We start from the raw sequence: 8,721 nt of genomic DNA on the forward strand, positions 1-8,721 counted from the left end.
GCTGAAATCACACCATGCGCCACATAAGTCGGTTGTCCATAATAACATACCCCGACCACAATAGCTGAAATTTCACGAATTTGATGCCCACAATATATCTCATGACGCATGTAAGTCCTGTTCTAACTCTCGTAGTACCGCCACGTCGAAAACGATGTGTACAAACTCGTAAACACCCGTCAAATCAATAATTCATGGAGTCTCTCCTCCTGACAAGAACCATTACTTATTCTGAACTAAATAACGATATTTTCTCTTTAATGTACATTATATATATCTGATTGCACTAATTTTAGGTCCAATAATCTCGTCTCACCCCGTACAAACTACTCAGGCAATTAGTCACCTCAAACACTGACCAAGATCTTATGTAGCCCCATCAAAGCGCTAACAAGCTACCAATCAAATATAACTCATAAGGAAGAACGAACTCTAACAGGGAATTAACCAGCCTGCATAACGAATAAAACGGTTGAATAGATGTTATGAACCTACCTCAGGGATGAAAACAAGGCACACAAAATAAGTGTAAGGAACTATGCTCAACATCTCACTGTTGCGGCTTGCAACCCGATCCGTCATGACACTGCTGTGACATGCAACCCGATCCAAATAACATGCCCATGGCGGCATGCCACCCGACTCAGACAATGTACCCGTGGTGGCGTGCCACCCGATCCGCACATAACATCAAGAAGAAAACACACACATCAAGCCGTAACGCTTATACTTACGAAATGCCCGAATATCGACCACAAGCACGCTAAGTTCATAGTACAAATCCTGGGGAGACGGATAGCGCCATACGCTACGAAACCCAAGTACAACTAAGGTGAAATGATGACTTGCATCTCGAGAGCCACCTGCTCACATAACACCACAAGCTACACGGGACCTCAACACGTGTGTGAATAATCAAGCCGCCTCACTACCCATATGGCACAATAGAGATTTACATGGAATAGCTGATGATGGGAATAACATCCAATGCCCGACGACTCCTCCGTAAGCAGTGCTATGACGAACGAACACATCCGACCTGACGTAGAGCACACACTCACATTAGACCCACCAACGGACCTCACACTGATTCTGATCATACCATACTGGGCCAATAACCTTCCAAATATCCACAATGGCCCTATTCATGACACATAAGAACAACCGTCAAATCCGAAACAAACTCCCATAGTCCACAACCCAAGGAATAGAACGCCTCTCAGGTAAAAACTCTCGCATTTGCGATATTACCATAACCTCCATACTTTGTTTTAAATCTTTAACAATCAAGTGACTAACATGCCACACTTATACAAATATCCCCGTGGGATACGCTCCCACGACCTTCCACTCAGGTAGCAAAGTCTGCACATCCTTACCACTAACCGTACTAATTCCGTAAGGCAAATCACAATCCGCAAATACAAAATGCCTCTTCCACAGAACACCATCTCAGGCGACACTAAGATAACACCAGCTTACTCTAAACATATGAATTCTCCCTTGCTCATCCGAGCTCGTGACATTCTTATCAACACCTAACCGCAACCTTGATCCTCAACTTTCAAATTCCCATGCCGCTCACTGTACCCATCATGCCTCCATACGAGAGTACAGGAATTCATCATAACCCCTGAACTACTAGTAGAATGAACACTTAATTGGCTAGAAACCTTTCACTTAACTCATTTCAGAAGAACCAATGCAACATACAACTGAATTCCCAAACTGTAGAAAATACAAACCTCGAGTCGTGATCTAAATCGTCATGACTCTTCCGAAGTCTATTTACACAACAAGGCCATTCGAATCAAATACCTCCCAAATTAATCAAGGTATGGTGGTTGTCAAGCCCGCACGTACAACCACAAACCACATGCATAACTTCATACCGAAGGAACTGATCATTTCCACCATCCTATTGACTCAACCATTACTAACCGACCCAACTTATTTCAATTTACTCTTGACCTGACTTAGAAATATAATAGCTCCATTCACAACATAATGAACTCAATTTGCACTCACCCCGAGTGACCTGAATCGCGAGACCACATCGTCTCAATACTCATGAATCATTTCATACCTCCTTACGCGCACAATAACATCTCAAACTGGTACACCCATTCTGCAAGACCTTCCACGAATCCGAAGCTATTTCTTCCGTTTCTCCAATACTGCACCGCATACCCGATGATAACATAGAACATTCAAAGTCACGTTCATAACCCATTGTGAAAACTCGATCCTTAACCACACAACAGACCCGAAATCCTTAGGCACTTCACTTTAATTCTTGAACCCACTAGAACCGTTGTTGAGAGTCACCCACTCTAACCAGATCCCAAATATCACCAAACTTCAACGCTCTGCTAGCACATGAACACGCTCTCAACGAAGCAACCAGTTGAATTCCTTTCCTTGTACATTATATCCACAAGAAGCATAAACCTTGGGTCTTCCCTAATCCTACACCTCAATCGATAAGACGAAGTATAGCACACATTCATCGAGTTCCTTGTTTGACTTACTCCTGACATTTCCTTTTTCTTAGTAATAAACAATCCACCAATACACCGATAACCAGAAATCGCACAAGTAGACACCCACGCGATCCAATCGTAGATGGTGGGCTCCCCCACTTAGCTTTAAGCTACCACCACATAATGTAGAGCCCACAACAATTCCTCCTTCGCAATTACCATGATCGCCTACCGTTAACCCGCCAAATTTCTCAAAGTCTTTTGTTAAGCTTTTCATGAATATTCTGAATCATCAGTCAGAATCATCTATTCGAACTCTTACCGGGTAGCAAAGTGGTATTCTTTGCAGAAGATTCATCAACACCACACAACCACTAACCTGCTCACAGGAGATAACCCACCCGTGGAATTCCTTACCGGCATGTTCCAACAACGCTGCACTGGGTACAACTACCATGTAATCAGTAAATTCTCCTGAGCCCATGCTCGCCCACCGGCTGTATAAGTCTCTTCCTTCCCCATTAACATCGGCTGAAAGTCCAACAATACCTTCCAAAATCACAGCCATGTTGCATCCGAAATGATAATCAATCTTCACACCTCTCTTTATTTCAAGAAAACTCCTTTCTGCCATATTCAATCTTTCTCCGTACAATAACCACCATTCCAATTATACTCCGTGGACCTAGTCACTTTCTACCATGCCTCCCAAATCGCTCAAATCTTCCTCAAGGTATGTGGCTATCCTACAACAGAATTCCTATGCTACTCTACCACTCTCACTTCGGTCAAACTATCTCCTTTAAGCAACTTCTCGACCTCCACTTCTCATTCTTGACCTGCTAGTAATTCATCCGCCGCGAGACACCTCCTGCCATGTCCTTCTTCGTACTTCCCTGCCCAAATGTTGCCTCACATCAAATCCATACCTGTAGCACCAGAACTAATGAATTGCTACCAACTCTAAACCTCCTAGAAGATCATCTTTCTCGAGCCATCAACATTAGAAATACCAATTTTATTCTGAACCGCTGCACACCGTTATCTCTGACAACCGCCCCTCAGGAACCATTTCACAACACCTAGCCCTGTAGGCAAAATAAAGGGAGACCATAACAACGGCGAACTGTAATGCATTCAAACAAGGACGACGACACCACATCACAATGAAAATTCCACCACACTAGAGAATACCAAGTCTCGTTACTCCATCAACAAAAACCTGAACATCCATAGTCCGATTGCCTTTCCTTTGCTGGAATTAAATGCTGAACCTCTAAATTATGCACTGAGGAACCCTCATTTCGAGTCATTCACTACCGCGATCCATAAATAAGCACTCAACTATTACACAAACCTGGTGCGGTAACAACTCATGAACATAATAGCAACTTGTGCATAGCCTCAAAACCATAGGAAATAGAGATATTGAACTGAAATGACAGAACACCCTTCCGCAAGGCAACGATAAAGCCTTCCCAAAAACGCAGCGAAAGATATCCTGCACCACATATGCAGTACCAATACAACTCCTGGATGTCCAATTGACAACAAGCACTTCATGTCGCATAAGATTCAGTAGGAAGGAAATAAAGGCACAAGCCCCAATGGAATCAAAACGCATGATGAGGAAATCAAGAAGGGAATTGCTCCTAACATCCCTGTAGCCTCTCGAAGATAAATACAGACGTCTATGTACCGATCTGCAAGACTCCACTAGACTTACTCATGACTCATGAGACCCAAGTAAACCTAATTCTATGATACCAAGTTGTCACGACCCAAAATCCACTATAGGTCGTGATGACGCCTAACGCCGTCATCAGGCAAGCCAACATTAATTTATCAATTTATTTACTCATCTTATTACTTTCGAGATCATAATCTTCATTAATTAAATAGTATAAAATAGAATTTACAGGGTATATTGATAGTAACTACGTGAACTACAGTAACGAATAACCAGTAGGAACCCCCAAACCCCGGTGTTACAAGTGCATGAGCATTTCTCTAAGAAGTACAATATTAATACAACATCTGTCCCAAATGTAGTAAGACAGAATAAAAAAACAGTACAATGGAGACTCGATGGACTGCGATGCGTAGCCTGGAATGCAGCTCACATAAAGTCTCCTCAATAGGTGCGCCTACGCACCAAGATGATCATCAAATGAACCTGTCAGATCCTGTACATTTAGTGCAGAAGTGCAGCAAGAGTACGTAAATCAACGCATACCCAGTAAGTATCTAGCCTAACCCCGGAGAAGTAGTAACGAGGGGTCGACATCGACACTTACTAAAGGTCTAATAAAATAATGTAATAAAACATGAGCAGATATGAAGCATACAAAAATGATGGGGTAAATCTGTAAGTTACATAATCTTCCAATTACTTCTTTTAAAGCAAGAATTTCTAAATCTTCCAATTACTAGCGATGTAACGCACGATTCTGCTGAGGTCATTTGGCCCGATCCAAAATAATGTATATACTGCCGAGGATCGAGCGTCACAAACCATAAATGCATTTATATACTGCCGAGGTATTCGGCCCGCTCCACAAGAAAATGAAGGAAGTTACTGAATAACGAGACACGTGTTTACAATACAGCACATAAGCACAAAATGAACATAATCTTTACCGTTTCTCAAATAACTCGCCCACAACTCAAAGTGGTAAGGCTTGTCCTAGTATGCATATATTTATTCCTAAATCAATTTCAACTATAACCTCAATTAATTAAGCCAGCAGAATGAGTTCAAATAATTCAAATATTACATGATAAGATGCTAAGTCTACTCGGACATAAACATGTTTTAGCTATTTAGGGACTCTCGTCAACTCGTGCATATGTAGCACCCACAATTAGTTGCACATAATAACAAATATCAGCTAGGGATAGTTTTCCCCCTCACAAGGTTAGACATGACACTTACCTCGCTCCGAAGTTCCATAACCGGCTCCATGCCCGTCTCTTCCAAACTAGTCAAACAAATGGGCAAATCCATAAATATATACTCTATTACCCATAATTAATCAATTAATAATAATCCCCAACTCCGCGCGAAAAGTCGATAACGTCAACCCTCGAGCCCACGTGCCTTGATTTCGAAAACTTTTAGAAGATTAACTCTACCCATAACACAACGAACTCAAAGATATAATTTATTTCCAATTCCATGTCCAATTTCGTGGTCAAAATCCAAAAATATCAAATTTTAGGTTTCCTACCCAAAATCCCAAATTTTTACTAATTTTCATGTTTAAATCCATATACAAACCATATATTTAACTTGTAATAGGTGGGAGTCACTTACCCTGTGTTTCTTGATAAAAATCTCTCCTTGAAGCACTCTAAAATCGCCCCAACAAAGTGAAAATGAGAGAAAATGGGCCAAAAATCCAGTTCTTAAAAACAACACTAACCAACGACCATTCTCATCTGCGGTCATTTGACCGCTTTTGCAGCTCCGCTTCTGAGGAATCTTCCTCGTAGATGCAGCTTCCCCCAAGGCCAGCATTTTCCGCTTCTGCGGCCATCCAACCACAGGTGCGCATCCGCTTATGCAGAAAACTTCTGCATCTGCGGCCTCCCCAGCTCGAGTACCGTTCCGCATCTGCGCGCCCATGACCGCTTTTGCGGCTCCGCAGGTGCGCTACAGCACCAGCACCTGTGATTAACTAATCCCAGACCACCTCTGCTTCTGCGTGTGTCCGCCCGCATCTGCGAGCTCGCAGGTGCGGCAAATTCCTCTCATCTGCGAATCCATCCACCCTTACTCCTTTCCGCTTCTGCGACCCTGGCCGCTTCTGCGGCCTTTTTCACGCAGGTGAGATTGTAACAGACAACAGCTGCCTCAGAATTTTCCCCAAGCCCAAACTCGATCCGTTAACCATCCGGAATCCACCTGAGGATCTCGGGACGTTAACCAAATCAGTCGAGGCCTCAAATCATGCCAAACAACATTGAAACTATGAATCGACGATCAAAATCCTTGTTTAACTTTCAGACTTTCAAACTTCGATGAACTCGTCTGAATCATATCAAAATATTCCGGAATGATGCCAAACTTTGTGCACAAGTTATAAATCACAATACGAACCTATTCCAAGACTCGAAATCCCAAACGGACATTGATAACACCGAAGTACACCTCAAACCAAACTTAAGAGTTTCTTAAACCTTAAGTTCCCTGGTGATCCAATACTCAACCCGAATATACGCCCAAGCTCGAAATCATCATACGAACCTACCAGAATCTTCGAATTCTGATTTCGAGATTGTTTACTCAAAAGTCAAACCTTAGCCAATTCTTCCAACTTAAAGCTTCCGAAGTTAAAATTTTCTTTCCAAATCAAATCTTGAACTTCCCGAAATTCAATTTCGACCACACGTACAAGTTATAACACCTGAAGTGAAGCTACTTAGGACCTCAAACTGATTAACGATGCGTTATAGCTCAAAATGACTGATCGGGTCATTACACAATGGTTCCGGGAGCAAGGTTTCCATGAACAACAATAACTAAATCGAAAAGTAAGAAGGAAAAATTCTATAAAGCTTTGAGTAGATTATAGCATAAGTTTCCCCGAAAATTCCTCTCTTTACAATGATAACAAAGCTCACTATTTATAGCTGCACCTAGGGAATAATGTCCTTGGATCATGCCCTTCTTTAATGTCAATTATAAGGGACATTGAGGAATATGTAACGGTGAGCATGAATGGTCAATTCTTTTTAACTAGTTGTGTATTAAATGCTGTAGAATATTTTCCATTAAACGCTACCGGATGCCAGGCATTTATTGCATCTTTGTGAGTATCATTTCTTCCAGTTACAAATGGAACAGTTATCTTCGGTCTTGGCTATCCTTTGCCTTCGGTTCCATGTGCCACCCTTTTATGTAATTATTTAACATAGCATATTTTACCCTATACATATAGTCCCCCCTCTTTCCGGTGACATGACTTTGTGTCACCGGGAAGTTGGTAGAAATATTCTTTTTGGCGGGAATTATCTCTGACCCCCTCTGAAAAGCTTCTGACGGTTGATTAGATGCACGTCTCTCCGCATTTAATGCCCTGAACAAGCGTTATCCCATAATTCAGCGTAACCTTTACCGGCTATCAAGGTAATTATGGTCACAAATTTAGCCGCCTAAACCTATACTTATACGCATCAATCTCCTTCATTCACACCCCATAATTCTCTGAACTCTCTCAAGCTCTCTTCATTCAATTTGTATTTTGTTCTTCAACCTTTCTTTAACTCGCCTCATACGAGAAAAGCTTTTCTTTCTACTATAACATATAATGGCTTCTTCTTCAAAAAACATTAGTTCCTCAAAGAACAAAAACAATGCCGATGAAGCTGCTCCTCCCACAATGAGCACCATTATCCCTAGTAGTCTTGACACAACGAAAGACTTCGAAGAGAAATTCCCCTTTATCATCCCTCGTACGTGGGCCTTTGGTAGATACCCATATTCCATACGTACTTCCAGTATTTCTGTTGTGAAGGAAGATTGACGCTGTCAAGATTTGGAATTTATTGCTTCTGATCTAACAGTGCGAGTAACCCTACCTGGGGGGGGGGGTTATATACTTTTACACGTATCCCTTTTCTTTGGGAGTGTTTTCTTTTAGTGGAGAACTTGACTCCGTTATTGCGGAGTTCTGTTTCTGCTACCAGGTGTGTTTGGAATAAACAAGTCCTTATGTATGGAGGACAATTACTTGTCTTCGGCGGTTGTGCCAAGAGACGGGATATGAGCTATCCTTAGCTCATGTGATGAACCTCTATTCCCCCAAAATCTTTCGCGGTGGAATGATAAATTTTAGTAAATGCTGCCATCATGCTCTTCTATCTAGCATGGATGATGATAATGATTGTGGGTGGATAAAATGATTCGTTGCAGTTGACACCAATGATATCATCCCCACAACGGCTTCATCCTTTCTAGGATCATAGAACCGCACTCATAAGATCTTTCTTTAATATTTCTTTTCATTAGAATGTTTCTCATATACTTATTGATCCTCCTTCCTTTGCCTGTTTCAGCAACTCGATGGGTTCCACCTAGGGTTAAAGCTTTGGACCAATGGGTCTAGAAAATTTTGGATGTCACTATGCCCGACACCCACACGGGGAAAGAACTGGCCCTTAAATACAGGTGGAAGGCCAACAATCATGGTAACTTAAACTCATCTCGTCCTTGCTTTGTGTATAAGGAGATTGA

The sequence above is a fragment of the Nicotiana tomentosiformis genome, chromosome 8, assembly GCF_000390325.3.
Source record: "Nicotiana tomentosiformis chromosome 8, ASM39032v3, whole genome shotgun sequence".
NCBI classification, from domain to species: Eukaryota; Viridiplantae; Streptophyta; class Magnoliopsida; order Solanales; family Solanaceae; genus Nicotiana; species Nicotiana tomentosiformis.